Source organism: Salvelinus alpinus, chromosome 4 (genome assembly GCF_045679555.1).
Source record: "Salvelinus alpinus chromosome 4, SLU_Salpinus.1, whole genome shotgun sequence".
Taxonomy (NCBI): domain Eukaryota; kingdom Metazoa; phylum Chordata; class Actinopteri; order Salmoniformes; family Salmonidae; genus Salvelinus; species Salvelinus alpinus.
Window position 1 is genome coordinate 72,387,794 of NC_092089.1, and position 17,951 is coordinate 72,405,744.

Here is a 17,951-nt window from a genome sequence, read left to right on the forward strand (position 1 = left end):
ACAGCCCAGCACTGAACAACACAGCACAGTACGGCCCAGCACTGAACAACACAGCACAGTAGAGCACAGTACAGCCCAGCACTGAACAACACAGCACAGTAGAGCCCAGCACTGAACAACACAGCACAGTAGAGCACAGTACAGCCCAGCACTGAACAACACAGCACAGTAGAGCACAGTACGGCCCAGCACTGAACAACACAGCACAGTAGAGCACAGTACAGCCCAGCACTGAACAACACAGCACAGTACGGCCCAGCACTGAACAACACAGCACAGTAGAGCACAGTACGGCCCAGCACTGAACAACACAGCACAGTAGAGCACAGTACGGCCCAGCACTGAACAACACAGCACAGTAGAGTTCAGTACATTGTACTTTACTCTTCTCTAGTGTGCTCTAGTGTACTGAACTATACTGTACAGTACTATAATGTACTCTACTTTCCTTTACTGTACTGTTCTCTATTGTGATCTACTGTAAGTGTACTGTCCTGTGCTCTCCAAACTTGTGAAACATCGACGTCTATGATTGGTTCGGATTTGGTCCGGCCTGGGCGGACTGACCAAATTTCAACCACTTTCCAACCAACATCCACGGATGTCCAGTGTCAGTCGGTGCTCAGTAGGTAAGGCTGCTGGTTACAGTAAATGGAAAGAGGGTAGGTGGTAGGTGTCAGTAAGAGCTGGGAGAAGTGGCATTAACTGGAGAGAGAGAGAGAAGAGCGAGTTGGAGAGTGAGAGGGAGGGGGAGGAGTTGTCCAGACTGTTTTCACAGCCTTGCTCTGACCACCAGATAACAGAAATACAAAGAAAATAGTTATGAGCTGAACATAACAGTATGCCAGTGGAAGGGAGGACAGTAGCAGGTGACCCAACAGTGGTTTGTGACTACTATGATTGGAGCCAATTTCTTTGCAGTAATTTGATTCCAGATTTTTCTATAATTCACTTAATAATTCATAAACAAACTTGATATCTTTAAAAACACAAACTAATTGGTAGGTCTACCTTTACTTGTAACAGAATTACAAGGCAATGATTCTTGAACTTACAGAAGGTAAACAATTTCTCTTTCTTGTTGATATTATTTGACAGGGGTCGTTATTGTCTTTTGATGTATTTCTGATACGTTTTACGACTTTTTCTGGTCGACGTTTTCTAAGAGTCCTTTTCCATCTGTTTGACCAGAAATCAAAGCCTTTGCTTTTTCCCAATGGGTGGGAAATGGCTGAAAAATTTATATATGCCTTAATTTCTCAAAAATATAGACTCTTAGCTTTTATTTGACACCCAAATTGACATGATCCTATGAACTTCCCATGTATAAATGAAGGTGCTGAATGTTCGGTTGAACCGCAACACCTGCAGGTTCCTGACGGAGGCACAGTCATTCAACACGACACTGGATGTCAGAGAACATCACATTGACCCACCATTGACAAGTCGATCTAGCCAATCTAGAGTGAATGCTTGTCCAAACTGCTCTGAGTGAACTGGGCCTATAACTAATGTCGTCCTCAATACACAGGCAACGTGACTGATGCTGAAATAGGCCCTCTTTATCCCTTATCCAGAAATGAGCGTGGTAGAGGTGACTCATGACGGATGTGCTATGGTGTTTCAAGCACGCCACAGCTTTTCAATTGCCGATTCAGAAGAAAACACTGCAGGTTGATTCAGAATGTTTACGCTGTATCTAAGGTGCTAATGCATAAAACAAACAAACTCTGTAAGCGGTTCCTCTCAGGAAGTCACGTCATTGGATCTTGAGGCAAAACCACACATGTCCTTAAATCACAGCGTGAACGTCCTGAGTGATTCCTTTGTGTTTTTGTCCTTTATCTGTAATGGATTGAATTTTAGCATTTCCTGGTTGCATCAACGTCTGTTACAACACTATATACCATATATTAATAGCCATTTAGCAGACGCTTTTATCCAAAGCAACTGTCATGTGTGCATACATTTCCCATATGGGTGCCCGCAGTGGGAATTGAAACCATGACTCTTGGTGTTGCAAGAGCTCTAATGACTGAGCCACGCAGGACCAACCATCTCTGGTTGGATAACAGTAAAACGTCAAGATAGTCAAGGTAAGATAATGGATTCTTTTAGTTTTTTCTCCAGATCATGAATCTGAGAACATTGATATTTTATGACAAAACATCACTGTACTTTACACAGACTGTGATAAAAGTCACAGCAGTCTACTTTATTCTGAGACAGGAGTGTAAAGGAGCATTTATATCTTGTTTTGCTTGGCTACAACATGAGGATCTTTGTTTTTGTAGATCTGTGTCTGGGGTCAAAGAGCCTCAAAGGTTCCGCAGCATGAAAGATGTCTGACTTATAGGAATACTAGGATCAGTTGAGTTACAACATGTCAGATCTGTTAGTGAGGGAAAGGTATAGAATTGTTGGACATTTAGAATGCACACATTATAGGCCTACTACATTATAGACATTATAAATGTCACATAAATGTTCCTGATCTATAAGATGAGAACATCCACATATTGCAGTATTGAGTAAAACCATAACTGCACAGTGCACGGCAACTTGTAGCTCGTATCAGGCTTCGATTTACGATAGAATTTTCAATCTCAATTTTGTATCATCTGAAAATTCAATGAAAGTGAGTTGCTAAAGTCAAATGTTGTCTCATAGAATAGCCTATATGATACAATGATAGAATAAATAAATCAAATAGAAAACTCATTTGAATCTGGGTGAGAGGTTTTACATAGAGTTAGCCTAGTGAGGACTAGACCACACTGCCTGCTAACAGAAATAGGCTAGCAGTGGTGGATGGAAAGTGAATCCATTGGAAATCAATAACTTTTTGACGGCATCACTTTTGATTTAAACAAAACTTTTCATATATGTTTGCCCATGGAAGAAGTGGTCAGAAAGTGACTTTTTGGACCTGAATGGCAAAACATTCACGAGATAGAGGTGCTCAAGTTGACCCATTTTGCATACCCCACGCTACAATGAGACATCCATGTCTTCATCATTGGAAAAGATAAACGGTTGAGTTTGATATAATTTAGTGTGTGGTCAAACAATTGTATTATTTCTTGAACATTTTATAATTTTTTTATAACAATTGACAGTTTTACATCTTTAACGACAATTATCTAAAAACACGTCAACTCTGTTGTAGCTTAGACCCTATTTCACATCATTTGTGGTTTTTGTGTTGTGCCAACCATCAGTTAAGAGACAACATGTTCTTGAATACAGCTGGGTGTCATTTCAATCATAGAAATATAATGAATAGAATGGACCTTTCCCTTCAGACCACTGCAATTTGACTGGTACACCATTGAAATGTACATTTAATAGAAATTTTACCTTCTAATTACTACCACAAAGATGAACGCCGGTCCACCCACCATCGAATGTCAACATAAATGGTAATGTCTGCAGTGATGTAAAGTACTGAAGTAAAAATACTTGAAAGTACTACTTAAGTAGTTTTTGGGGGTATCTGTACTTTACTATTTATATTTTTGACAACTTTTACTTTACTTAACTACATTCCTAAAGAGAATTAAGTACACTGCTCAAAAAAATAAAGGGAACACTAAAATAACACATCCTAGATCTGAATGAATGAAATATTCTTATTAAATACTTTTTTCTTTACATAGTTGAATGTGCTGACAACAAAATCACACAAAAAATTATCAATGGAAATCAAATTTATCAACCCATGGAGGTCTGGATTTGGAGTCACACTCAAAATTAAAGTGGAAAACCACACTACAGGCTGATCCAACTTTGATGTAATGTCCTTAAAACAAGTCAAAATGAGGCTCAGTAGTGTGTGGCCTCCACGTGCCTGTATGACCTCCCTACAACGCCTGGGCATGCTCCTGATGAGGTGGCGGATGGTCTCCTGAGGGATCTCCTCCCAGACCTGGACTAAAGCATCCGCCAACTCCTGAACAGTCTGTGGTGCAACGTGGCGTTGGTGGATGGAGCGAGACATGATGTCCCAGATGTGCTCAATTGGATTCAGGTCTGGGGAACGGGCGGGCCAGTCCATAGCATCAATGCCTTCCTCTTGCAGGAACTGCTGACACACTCCAGCCACATGAGGTCTAGCATTGTCTTGCATTAGGAGGAACCCAGGGCCAACCGCACCAGCATATGGTCTCACAAGGGGTCTGAGGATCTCATCTCGGTACCTAATGGCAGTCAGGCTACCTCTGGCGAGCACATGGAGATGCCACCCCACACCATGACTGACCCACCGCCAAACCGGTCATGCTGGAGGATGTTGCAGGCAGCAGAACGTTCTCCACGGCGTCTCCAGACTCTGTCACGTCTGTCACATGTGCTCAGCGTGAACCTGTTTTCATCTGTGAAGAGCACAGGGCGCCAGTGGCGAATCTGCCAATCTTGGTGTTCTCTGGCAAATGCCAAACGTCCTGCACGGTGTTGGGCTGTAAGCACAACCCCCACCTGTGGACGTCGGGCCCTCATACCACCCTCATGGAGTCTGTTTCTGACCTTTTGAGCAGACACATGCACATTTGTGGCCTGCTGGAGGTCATTTTGCAGGGCTCTGGCAGTGCTCCTCCTTGCACAAAGGCGGAGGTAGCGGTCCTGCTGCTGGGTTGTTGCCCTCCTACGGCCTCCTCCACGTCTCCTGATGTACTGGCCTGTCTCCTGGTAGCGCCTCCATGCTCTGGACACTACGCTGACAGACACAGCAAACCTTCTTGCCACAGCTCGCATTGATGTGCCATCCTGGATGAGCTGCACTACCTGAGCCACTTGTGTGGGTTGCAGACTCCGTCTCATGCTACCACTAGAGTGAAAGCACCGCCAGCATTCAAAAGTGACCAAAACATCAGCCAGGAAGCATAGGAACTGAGAAGTGGTCTGTGGTCACCACCTGCAGAACCACTCCTTTATTGGGGGTGTCTTGCTAATTGCCTATAATTTCCACCTGTTGTCTATTCCATTTGTACAACAGCATGTGAAATTTATTGTCAATCAGTGTTGCTTCCTAAGTGGACAGTTTGATTTCACAGAAGTGTGATTGACTTGTGATTGACATTGTGTTGTTTAAGTGTTCCCTTTTTTTGTTGTTGAGCAGTGTACTTTTTACTCCATACATTTTCCCTGACACATCACTACATTCTTAAAGAAAATGATGTACTTTTTACTCCATACATTTTCCCTGACACATCACTACATTCTTAAAGAAAATGATGTACTTTTTACTCCATACATTTTCCCTGACACCAAAAAGTACTCATTATATTTTGAATGCTTAGCAGGACAATAAAATGATCTAATTCACACACGTATCAAAAGAACATCCCTGGTCATCCCTACCGTTTTTAGATAATTGATGTTAAAAGGTTAAAAAAGTATGGATTGTTTTTTATTTTAAATCCTAGAAATGATACAATAGTTTGACAACGCTGTTTGTCACCTTTCAAATGATACCAATCTCAACCGTCTCAATCTCAATCTCCTCCAGTGATGAAGACATGGATGTCTCATGGTAGGGTGGGGTTTGCAAAACGGGTCAACTTTGAGCACCTCTATCTCATGAATGTTTTATTATTTCGGGTCCAAAAAGTAACTTTCTGACCACTTCTACAAAGGGCAAATATGTATGGAAGGTTTCATTTAAAATCAAAAGGGGTGCAGTCAAAAATTTATTGAATTCTAATGGATTTACCCTAGAGAGAGTTCATTTCAGGGTACAACAGCTTGAAGTGTTCAATCAAAGTGCCCTGACTTGACCCTGAGGTGAGCCGACAGGGTGGATCATGTGTCATATCTAAGTTAATAGGAACCTCATAAAGCCTTGCCTGGTGCAGACCATGCTCATGCAGAATGACACACACACACACACACACACACACACACACACACACACACACACACACACACACACACACACACACACACACACACACACACACACACACACAATACTAGAGATGTATTTCTCAGAAATAAATAAAGGCTAAGCCTGTAGGTCTACACAAACACACGCGCACACACATCCAGTCATTGATGGGTTGTGTGTCAATGCTGATGATGGCATACACACAGAAACAGACACACACACACACATTGGCATCACAATGAGCCCCTGTTGGCAGCCTGTGGGCAGTGGAGTGTTTGGGTCCAGTGTAGACCGAGTGCCAGCCTGAGAGTCGGACACTGAGGCCTGCTTCAACAGAGAGAGCCAGGATGCATTGGATTCACTTCAAAAACACACACACCACACACACGTGCATTCGCGCGTGCGCACACACACACACACACACACTGTTTATTCTACCCTTCTAAATACTCTGAAGGTCCTGACTGACTCGTGAATGAGAGTTGGTGCCAGTAGGGACAGACAGACAATACAAGTGATCAAAAGTGAAGCAAGCTGCACTAACGTGATGGGATGCCAGAAGGCCTTCTTTTATGTAGTGCATTTAGGCCCGAGCTGATTCCCTGGTCAGTTTATGTACGGAGTAAGGCATTGGACAGTGGTTGCTGTAGTTTGAAAAAATGGAACCCATTTCGGGTAGCGCATAGAACACAGACATAATCAAGGAGACACACAGACATTATCAAGGAGAAGAAACCCTTACATCATCATCATGATGATGGCGCCGACAGAGATGGTCGCCTCACTTCGCGTTCTTAGGAAACTATGCAGTATTTCGTTTTTTTATGTATTATTTCTTACACTGTTACACCAGGAAATCTTAAGTCTTATTACAAACAGCCGGGAGGAACTATTGGATATAAGAGCAACGTCAACTTACCAACATTACGACCTGGAATACAACTTTCCCGAAGCGGGTCCTCTGTTTGGACCACAACCTAGGACAATGGATCGGATCCCAGTAGGCGACCCAAAACAACGGAGCTGCAGAAGGGGCAGAAGGAGCGGTCTTCTGGTCAGGCTCTGTAGACGGGCACACCGCCCACCGCTCCCGAGTATACTACTCGCCAATGTCCAGTCTCTTGACAACAAGGTAGATGAAATTCGAGCAAGGGTTGCCTTCCAGAGAGACATCAGAGATTGTAATATTCTCTGTTTCATGGAAACATGGCTCACTCGGGATACGTTATCAGAGTCGGTACAACCACCCGGTTTCTTCACGCATCGCGCCAACAGAAACAAACATCTCTCTGGTAAGAAGAAGGGCGTGGGTGTATGCCTTATGATTAACGAGTCGTGGTGTGATCATAACAACATACAGGAACTCAAGTCATTTTGTTCACCTGACCTAGAATTCCTTACAATCAAACGCTGACCGCATTATCTACCAAGAGAATTCTCTTTGATTATAATCACAGCCGTGTATATCCCCCCCAAGCAGACACCTCGACGGCCCTGAAAGAACTTCATTGGACTCTATGCAAACTGGAAACCACATACTCGCTAATCTGAAAACAAGGCTCCCTAAATTTTATCAGCATATCGAATGCTCGACCCGGGCTGGCAAAAATTCTGGATCATTGCTATTCTAACTTCCGCGACGCATACAAAGCCCTCCCTCGCAAGGCAATCAAACAAGCTAAGCATCAGTACGGAGACAAAGTACAGTCACAATTCAACAACTCGAGACACGAGACGTATGTGGCAGGGTCTACAGTCAATCACGGATTACAAAAAGATAACCAGCCCCGTCGCAGACACCGATGTCTTGCTCCCAGACTAACTAAACAACTTCATAGCTCACGTTGAGGACAATACAATGCCATTGATGCGGCCCGCTACCAAAACCTGCATGCTCTCCTTCACCGCAGCCAACGTGTTAACCCTCGCATGGCTGCATGCCCAGATGGCACCCCTAGCCGCATGCGCAGACCAGCTGGCTGGTGTGTTTACGGACATATTCAATCAATCCCTATCCCAGTCTGCTGTTCCCACATGCTTCAAGAGGGACACCATTGTTCCTGTTCCCAAGAAAGCTAAGGTAACTGAGCTAAACTACTATCGCCCCGTAGCACTCACTTCCGTCATCACGAAGTGCTTTGAGAGACTAGTCAAGGATCATATCTACCTGACACCCTAGGCCTAGACCCACTCCAATTTGCTTACTGCCCCAATAGGTACACAGACGACGCAATCGCAATCACACTGCACACTGCCCTAACCCATCTGGACAAGAGAAATACCTATGTAAGAATGCTGTTCATCGATTACAGCTCAGAATTTAACACCATAGTACCCTTCAAACTCGTCATTAAGCTCGAGACCCTGGGTCTCGACCCTGCCCTGTGCAACTGGGTCCTGGACTTTCTGACGTGCCGCCCCCCAGGTGATGAGGGTAGGAAACAACATCTCCACCCCGCTGATCCTCAACACTGGGGCCCCACAAGGGTGCGTTCTCAGCCCTCTCCTGTACTCCCTGTTCACCCATGACTGCGTGGCCATGCACGCCTCCAACTCAATCATCAAGTTTGCAGACGACACTACAGTGGTAGGCTTGATTACCAACAATGGCGAGATGGCCTACAAGGGAGGAGCTGAGGGCCCTCGGAGTGTGGTGTCAGGAAAATCACCTCACACTCAACATCAACAAAGCAAAGGAGATGATCGTGGACTTCAGGAAACAGCAGAGGGAGCACCCCCCTATCCACATCAACGGGACAGTAGTGGAGAAGGTGTAAAGTTTTAAGTTCCTCGGCGTACACATCACGGAAAACTGAAATGGTCCACCCACACAGACAGTGTGGTGAAGAGCGCCTCTGCAACAGCGCCTCTTCAACCTCAGGAGGCTGAAGAAATTTGGCTTGTCACCAAAAACACTCACAAACTTTTACAGATGCACAATCGAGAGCATTCTGTCGGGCTGTATCACCGCCTGGTAAGGCAACTGCACCGCCCACAACCGTAAGGCTCTCCAGAAGGTAGTGAGGTCTGCACAATGCATCACCGGGGGCAAACTACCTGTCCTCCAGGACACCTACACCACTCGATGTCACAGGAAGGGCAAAAAGATCATCAAGGACAACAACCACCCGAGCCACTGCCTGTTCACCCCGCTATCATCCAGAAGGCGAGGTCAGTACAGGTGCATCAAAGCACAGCCATCACTAACATTGAGTGGCTGCTGCCAACATACTGCCTCAAATCTCTAGCCACTTTAATAATTCAAAATTGGATGTAATAAATGTATCACTAGTCACTTTAAACAATGCCACTTTATATAATGTTTACATACCCTACATTACTCATCTCATATGTATATACTGTACTCTATACCATCTACTGCATCTTGCCTATGATGTTCGGCCATAGCTTATCCATATATTTATATGTACATATTCTTATTCATTCCTTTACACGTGTGTGTATAAGGTAGTTGTTGTGAAATTGTTAGATTACTTGTTAGATATTACTGCACGGTCAGAACTAGAAGCACAAGCATTTCACTACTCTCGCATTAACATCTGCTAACCATGTGTATGTGACCAATAAAATTTGATTTGATTTGATCAGACTACTGCAACAGGAGTGAGACAGGGGGAGGGGGTAAGGAACAAACAAGCCATGTTGTTTTCTTTCATTAACTCAGTAGCACAGACCATCAGCTAAAAACTTTGTTTAAGAGAACTTTGGGGGCCTCCCGAGTGGCGCAGAGGTCTAAGGCATTGCATCGCAGTGCTAGAGGCATCACTACAGACCTGGGTTAGATCCCAGGCTGTATCACAACCGGCCGTGATTGGGAGTCCTATAGGGTGGCGCACAATTGGCCCAGCATCGTCCGGGTTAGGAGAGGGTTTGGCTGGGGGAGCTTATATTTCCACTTATGAAGTCTATCCTAAACCAATTGTTACTTCAAAGATTGTCTGGCATGACACAAACTAAACCATGGCTAGTGTTCCAGTTAAGGCTCTATGTTCAGATACACTTGACGAGGCCAGTTGGTGTTATTTAAGCTAATGGAAGGCTATGGCCTTTCAGCATTAATGTAGCCTTAATAAATAATTTTCTTGAAACACATGACAAAAACAGGATGAATGATTGTTCATCAGTTAATTTCAAGGTGTGTTTGTTATGTCTTTTGAACTGGTATAGGCTTGGTTGTAGGTGGACAGTGCATCAACAATCTCACATTTGGACATGCAGTCAAAGATTATTTGATCAAGACAACTTTCACTCGCTTTAAAAAAAAAAAGGTCATTTTTGTGACTTCTAGTATAAAACAGTTGTGTTTCGGGCTGCCATGGCCTTTCGTTTTAATTAGCAAAGTACATGCCAGGCATGATCCCGCTGAATTCAACCTGTCAGTGTCAGTCAGCCTCCTTAGGTCCAAGTGGCCTCTCTACTGACCCATAGGGGAATGACACCACTGACCCACGAGTAAAGTAATAACTTGCTATAGAGTCTGGCACCTGAGAGTTCCCTTTAGCTCACTCCACCCTAAATGGGTGCAGCAGTGCAAGGACTAGTGTGATGACACAGGGTGCTTGACTGTGGATAAAGAGTTTGAAGCAATGAGAACAATGAGAGAGAGAGTAGAAAGCAGCCATCTGAAGGTTCTATATATCCTTCTCGAGAGCAGGAAACAAAGAAATGTGTTGTATGTAAACACTGTAATGATTTTGTGCAGTCCTCTTGCCATTGTTAAAAAAAACAGAGCTATGTTAAACGTTAGACTTCAACACCTCCACAAAAAGGCTGTTGTAAACTAACACATCTTAAAACGGAACCTTCAATACAGACATTACACCATTAGAAATTGGAACCGGCACTATATAAGCAAGTCACAACCTATTCGGTTCATGAACACAGACGAAACATCCAATTTGAACATTTTAGCCCGTCTGAAAGCTAACACACAGTTGAATCGTCATTGAGTCTGTATTTGGTAGACTAGCCGTTGCCCCACACAATTGTCACAGATGTTTCTCAAATAAATCGTATTTGTCTGTTACTTTGACTGAAATTAAGGGAGAACTTTACATTGCAACACAGACTAAAGTGGGAATAACATGGCAATAGTGTGGTAACAAGTTAAAGTGACACACTGAACATGTATTCCTCTCAGACGTCCAGAAGACCATAGGACGTAGAGTCTAGTGTGTGATTTGGGATTGGGTAACTTGAATTGCTTCACACAGCCTTCACATTACCAATCTCAAATTGTCTGAATTGACAAGTGTATCTGGATTCAGTCCAGTGCCCATCAGTAAGCTAGAATTCAGAGATGTGGCTAAATGCATGAATGATAGGCCATATTCCACGGCTTGGGGAAACACTAACAGGCTATAGGCCCATCTGCCAAACTTAGTAAGTAACAGCCAGTGGATCTAAAATCAGTAGTTGTTCCTTTGATCAAGCCATGAGGTTGAAGGAATTGTCCGTAGAGCTCCAAGACAGGATTGTGTCGAGGCACAGATCTGGGGAAGGGTACCAAAACATTTCTGCAGCATTGAAGGTCTCCAAAAACACAGTGGCCATCATTCTTAAATGGAAGAAGATTGGAACCACCAAGACTCTTCCTAGAGCTGGCCGCCAGGCCAAACTGAGAAGTCGGGGAGAAGGGCCTTGGTCAGGGAGGTGACCAAGAACCCAATGGTCACTCTGACAGAGCTCCAGAGTTTCTCTGTGGAGATGGGAGAACCTTCCAGAAGGACAACCATCTCCACACCACTCCACCAATCAGGCCTGTTTCGTAGAGTGGCCAGACGTAAGCCACTCCTCAGTAAAAGGCACATGACAGCCCTCTTGGAGTTTTCCGAAAGGCACCTAAAGACTCTCAGACCATGAGAAACAAGATTCCCTGGTCTGATGAAACCAAGATTGAACTCTTTGGCCTGAATGCCAAGCGTCACTTCTGGAGGAAACCTGGCACCATCCCTACGGTGAAGCATGTTGGTGGCAGCATCATGCAGTGGGGATGTTTTTCAGCAGCAGGGACTGGGAAACTAGTCAGGATTGAGGCAAAGATGAACGAAGCAAAGTACTGAGAAATCATTGATGAAAACCTGCTCCAGAGCGCTCAGGACTTCAGACTGGGGAGAAGGTTCACCTTCCAACAGGACAACGAGCCTAAGCACACAGCCAAGACAACGTAGGAGTGGCTTCGTGACAAGTCTCTGAATGTCCTTGAGTGGCCCAGCCAGAGCACAGACTTGAACCCGATCTAACATCTCTGGAGAGACCTGAAAATAGCTGTGCAGCAACGCTCCCCATCCAACTTGACAGAGCTTGAGAGGATCTGCAGAGAAGAATGGGAGAAACTCCACAAATACAGGTGTGCCAAGCTTGTAGCGTCATATCCAAGAAGACTCAAGGCTGTAATCGCTGTCAAAGGTGCTTCAACAAAGTACTGAGTAAAGGGTCTGAATGCTGATATTTAAACCCCCCCCCCCCCAATAAATTAGCAATATTTGAACTGTTTTTGCTTTGTCATTATGGGGTATTGTGTGTAGATTGATGAACAAAAAAACAATTCAACCAGTTTTAGAATAAGGCTGTAATTGAACAAAATGTGGAAAAAGTCAAGGCGTCTGAATACTTTCCAAAGGCATTGTATGTGAAACCACGTGTGTGTGTCAAACCACTGAATTTACTTACATAACCTGTTGTGTGAACCAGTTTTCGATATGTTTCTAAGGCTGTGACAATACCAGTATTGCAATATTTTTTCCATTGCAAAAATTAAAACACAAAGCAGACCAAACTCTTTGTTCCTTTAAAAACCTGCTGGATGTAAAATATTGTGTGCTTTAACTTGGAAAATAAATACATGTGACTCTGGATGACAACATAATGATGTTTGTTTCCAAAATTAGGGCAGTTTTCATAAAGAAGTTAAACCCAAACCTGCTTTGTGTTTTGTTTCCTTGCTACGATACTAACAAGTATCGCGATACTGGTATCGTCCCGGCACTAATGTTGACATACAACAGCAACAGTCAGGGAAGTAAACTGTTACAGTTAGGACCTACTTCCCTCTACGGGTGTAATCCTAATCCCCTCTACGGGTGTAATCCTAATCCCCTCACGAGTATAGAAAAAGTGACAGGCCAACACAGGTCTGGTTTTATTCACAAAATGAATAGGCCTTGTCATTCACCAGGTCTATAACAACATTATGTGTTACCATTTTCTTGTGTCTGTATATGCTGACATAATTTCAAGAAGGGGTGTAGTGAGATATGGTTCAAGGGGGTGATGTTTTGCTCTGCTGGTCACTGATTGTGGATTCTCATTATTAACAACAGTCAACACACCTTGACAAAGAATGTGGTATGGAATAGAACTTTATTGAACGGACCCTAATCCCAAAATGTTGGTGGATTCCCCAAATGATTTGGAATTTGGCATTTCCGTCAAATGTATTTAGGTGGTAGGCCCTTGTATACTGACCAAAACCCCTCAACCTCATTACAATGTAATAACTACAATGTAACAACGAGGTTGATGTCATAGTGGGCTAATTACAGCGTTACCACGGGTATAAGAGCAACTTTACACATGTACTATTCTATACACTGCTGGTCATACTAGCCATAGCATCATGGACAGAGAAAACAACACAAAGCTGTAGCCTAATGGCCAGTATTTACACCACCGTCGAGGGGCAATCAACACCTTCATGTGGAATTTTTGTAAGGCTACTGTGTTCCTTTGTAAAATGTGAGTGGATTTGTTAGAAAAGCCTGTTCATAACAAAGGCTGTTATGAAGAGAAATACAGCTTTCTTTATTGCTCTAATGATACTGTCTCATTGATTGAGTGGACTAGAGATCCTGATCAACAACACTCAACATAGCCAATGAATGGCTCTCTGCAATTCTTCCCTGATTACCACATTTGCATAACCTATGTCAACCAGGAATGAAGAAGCTGTTCATGTTGAGATAGATTTATGATTTACAGGTTAAGTAACATAGAGAATATTGGCTAGTAATATGCTAAGTAGTTAATTATACAATGAAAGTTGAGGATGTTTGTGCCTGCCTGCCTCTGTGATCTACCTTTTGTTATTATGCAACAGTAAAAAACCATTGAATCCCTATATAGGCTGAAGCCAGGAAAACCCACCTAAGTTTAGCTTGTTATAGCCACTTGGCTATTGTGGCTTGTCCCTCAGAGCAATTGACATATTGCTGTCCCTTATTACAAGACATCAATCTAGCTACCAAAAGAGAGAGACTTGTTGGCTCGACCCTTCAACAAAATCCCACAATGTCACTGTTCCATACAGTTAGATGCGGGCGAAATAGCCCCTAAAAATCATGAACTCTCTTTTGTCTAGATTTAATCAGGTGGCTACAACTACACCCTCGTGCATTAACACCGAACTTTCGAAGCCCGAAAGGGTTAATGGTGGACCATGGTTTTTCAAGAACATTCCAGGCAATGGGAAAGATTGGTTTGTCGCTCCAAACAACACAAATATTATGGGAGACATGTGAGCGTCTACGAGAGCTCCCGTCGTATAGAACAAAAAGAGTGCTTCACTGCTATCCACACCCTCCCTTCTAATGCACTTTTCCTTGAAAAGGATCCCGGTGTCTAACTGCAGGGCCCGGCGCCGCCATACACTACCACATAGGCACATAAAACAACACGTATAGCATGCCCATACCACCAAGCGGAAAAGACACAGACAAAAATGAATAAGAACAATACAAATCGCAGCCATAAATCACCAATAGACGCATTAATGCATTAATACGCTTAAATCCTTCATGTCAAAAGAACTAACCTGTTTAGGAACAGTACAGTCCGCTGGACATTGGGTTGAATCCGATTTAAATCCACTATCAGTAAAACAAAGAGGCGAAAATGTCCGGCCAATCCCGAAACAGGCCGAAACACCTCTTGGAGCTTTGCTGAGCATGCGCTGATTAGTCGAGGGGGAGGAGGGTTAGTCGAGGGTTGAATGAGAGTAGACGAATAGACAACATTGTATCGAGCTCACAATTAATTTCGAAGAAACAATTATTGTTATACATTTTTGATATATTTTAAAATTCCGCTAAAATCTGAGGGAAACTCTAAGAAGAAAAAAATACTCAGATATAAGGGTTTAGAAAATTGGGGAATCACAATGAAAATCACAATGAAATAAATGTTGGTTTTTGGGTAAGACATGAGGAGAATCTTGTCCGAATAAGTTTCTTTGCTGTAGGCCTAATGTTAGATTTCTGTAATGCCATTACAGTCAACCTACATTTGAAGCCTGAGATGTAGCACATTGCTTATAGGCTACAGTAGGATCTCAAAAGTCAAAGTGCTTATGTGCTAAAAATGTACAGTAACGTAGAATGATACTGACAAATAGAGCAATATTTTTGACGCTGGGATTTTTTATTATTACTGTGAAATAGGGTGCTTATAAATGGCCCTGAGGTCTTTCTTACAAGATCACACTTTCAATATGTTTGAGATGTGTTCAGTGGATTGGGTTGGTGCCCCCCCTTGGGTTGTGCCATGGCGGAGATCTTTGTGGGCTATACTCGGCCTTGTCTCAGGATGGTAAGTTGGTGGTTGAAGATATCCCTGTAGTGGTGTGGGGGCTGTGATTTGGCAAAGTGGGTGGGGTTATATCCTGCCTGTTTGGCCCTGTCCTGGGGTATCATCGGATGGGGCCACAGTGTCTCCTGACCCCTCCTGTCTAAGCCTCCAGTATTTATACTGCAGGAGTTTATGTGTCGTGGGGCTAGGGTCAGTCTGTTATATCTGGAGTATTTATCCTGTCTTATCCAGTGTCCTGTGTGAATTTAAGTATGCTCTCTCTAATTCTCTCTTTCTCTCTTTCTTTCTCTCTCTCGGAGTACCTGAGCCCTAGGACCATGCCTCAGGACTACCTGGCATGATGACTCCTTGCTGTCCCCAGTCCACCTGGCCGTGCTGCTGCTCCAGTTTCAACTGTTCTGCATGCGGCTATCGAACCCTGACCTGTTCACCGGACGTGCTACCTGTCCCAGACCTGCTGTTTTCAACTCTCTAGAGACAGCAGGAGCGGTAGAGATACTCTCAATGATCAGCTATGAAAAGCCAACTGACATTTACTCCTGAGGTGCTGACCTGTTGCACCCTCGAGAACTACTGTGATTATTATTATTTGACCTTGCTGGTCATTTATGAACATTTGAACATCTTGCCCATGTTCTGTTATAATCTCCACCCGGCACAGCCAGAAGAGCACTGGCCACCCCTCATAGCCTGCTTCCTCCCTAGGTTTCTTCCTAGGTTTTGGCCTTTCTAGGGAGTTTTTCCTAGCACCGTGCTTCTACACCTGCATTGCTTGCTGTTTGGGGTTTTAGGCTGGGTTTCTGTACAGCACTTTGAGATATCAGCTGATCTAAGAAGGGCTATATAAATACATTTGATTTGATTTGATTTTGATTTGATTGAATTTCACAAAACATTTGAGGAATTGGTTCCCCCTTTGCTGCTATAACAGCCTCCAATCTTCTGGGAATGCTTTCCACTGGATGTTGGAACATTGCTGCGGGGACTTGCTTCCATTCAGCCACAAGAGCATTAGTGAGGTCGGGCACTGATGTTGGGCAATTAGGCCTGACTCACAGTCGGTGTTCCAATTCATCCCAAATGTGTTCGATGGAGTTAAGGTCAGGGCTCTGTGCAGGCCAGTCAAGTTCTTCCACACCGATCTCAACAAACCATTTCTGTATGGACCTCGCTTTGTGCATGGGGGCATTGTCATGCTGAAACAGGAAATCAACTTCCCCAAACTTTTGCCACAAAGTTGGAAGCACAGAATCGTCTAGAATGTAATTGTATGCTGCAGCGTTAAGATTTCCCTTCACTGGAACTAAGGGGCCTAGCCCAAACCATGAAAAACAGCCCCAGACCATTGTTCCGTCTCCACCAAACATTACAGTTGGCACTATGCATAGGGGAGGTAGCATTTTCCTGGCAACCGCCAAACCCAGATACGCCTGTCGTACTGCCAGATTATGAAGCGAGATTCATCACCTCAGAGAACGCGTTTCCACTGCTCCAGAGTCCAATTGCGGCGAGCTTTAAACCACTCCAACCGACGATTGGCTTTGAGCATGCTCAACCATAGCGACCCCTTTCATGAAGCTCCCAACAAACAGTTATTGTGCTGATGTTGCTTCCAGAGGCAATTTGGAACTCGTGAATGAGTGCTAGTGAGTGTGAGTATTGCATCCGAGGACAATTTTTAGATGCTACACACTTCAACACTCTGCGGTCCCGTTCCGTGAGCTTGTGTGGACTACCACTTTGTGGCTGAGCCGTTGTTGCTCCTAGATGTTTCCACTTCACAATAACAGCACTTAAAATTGACCGGGGAAGCGCTAGCAAGGCAGAAATTTGAGGAACTGACTGACTTGTTGGAAAGGTGGCATTCTATGACGGTGCCACGTTGAAAGTCACTAAGCTCTTTATAGTAAGGCCATTCTACTGCCAATGTTTGTCTATGGAGATTGCATGACGGTGTGCTCGATTTGACACACCTGTCAGCAACAGGTGTGGCTGAAATATCCGAATCCACTCATTTGAAAGGGTATCCACATGCTTTTGTATATATAGAGCACATAAATTCATTCAATAAGACGTAGTAACACACTCTTATAATAAAATAATTTCACTTTTCAGGTAGCCTAATTTTGTCCAGTAAATAGCCTAACCACAGATCAAGCAACATTATGGACTAAACGTTCAAATCATGTCGCTGCAGAAAATACTGGTTGAATTAAGATCCTACACCTGTAGGTCAAACTCCAGGTCAAACCTAATCAATGGCACAAGATTTGCTTTTTCATTATCTTTGACTGGAGAAACATGTTGCATCACTGAATTTTGGGTGCACAGTTCACAGGTAGACCTCCACACATCCTTCACATGAGTGAGCGAGCACCAACATGAAAAGTCTCAAGTAATCAATTGCGTAACCCTGACAAGCCACTTCGAGTGGCCTGCCCTACACATTGACCACAGGAGG

At 43.8% G+C, this 17,951-nt stretch overlaps 1 protein-coding gene across 1 annotated transcript in view; it reads right to left on the bottom strand.

Annotated features, from left to right (window-relative positions):
* Positions 1-14,845, bottom strand: part of LOC139574387 (polycomb group RING finger protein 3-like) — a 38,865-nt gene extending 24,020 nt beyond the window's left edge. The window contains exon 1 of the mRNA XM_071398912.1: positions 14,718-14,845. The gene's annotated coding sequence lies outside the window, so the exon portion shown is untranslated. The remainder of the gene's footprint in view (positions 1-14,717) is intronic.
* Positions 14,846-17,951: the final 3,106 nt, after the last annotated feature.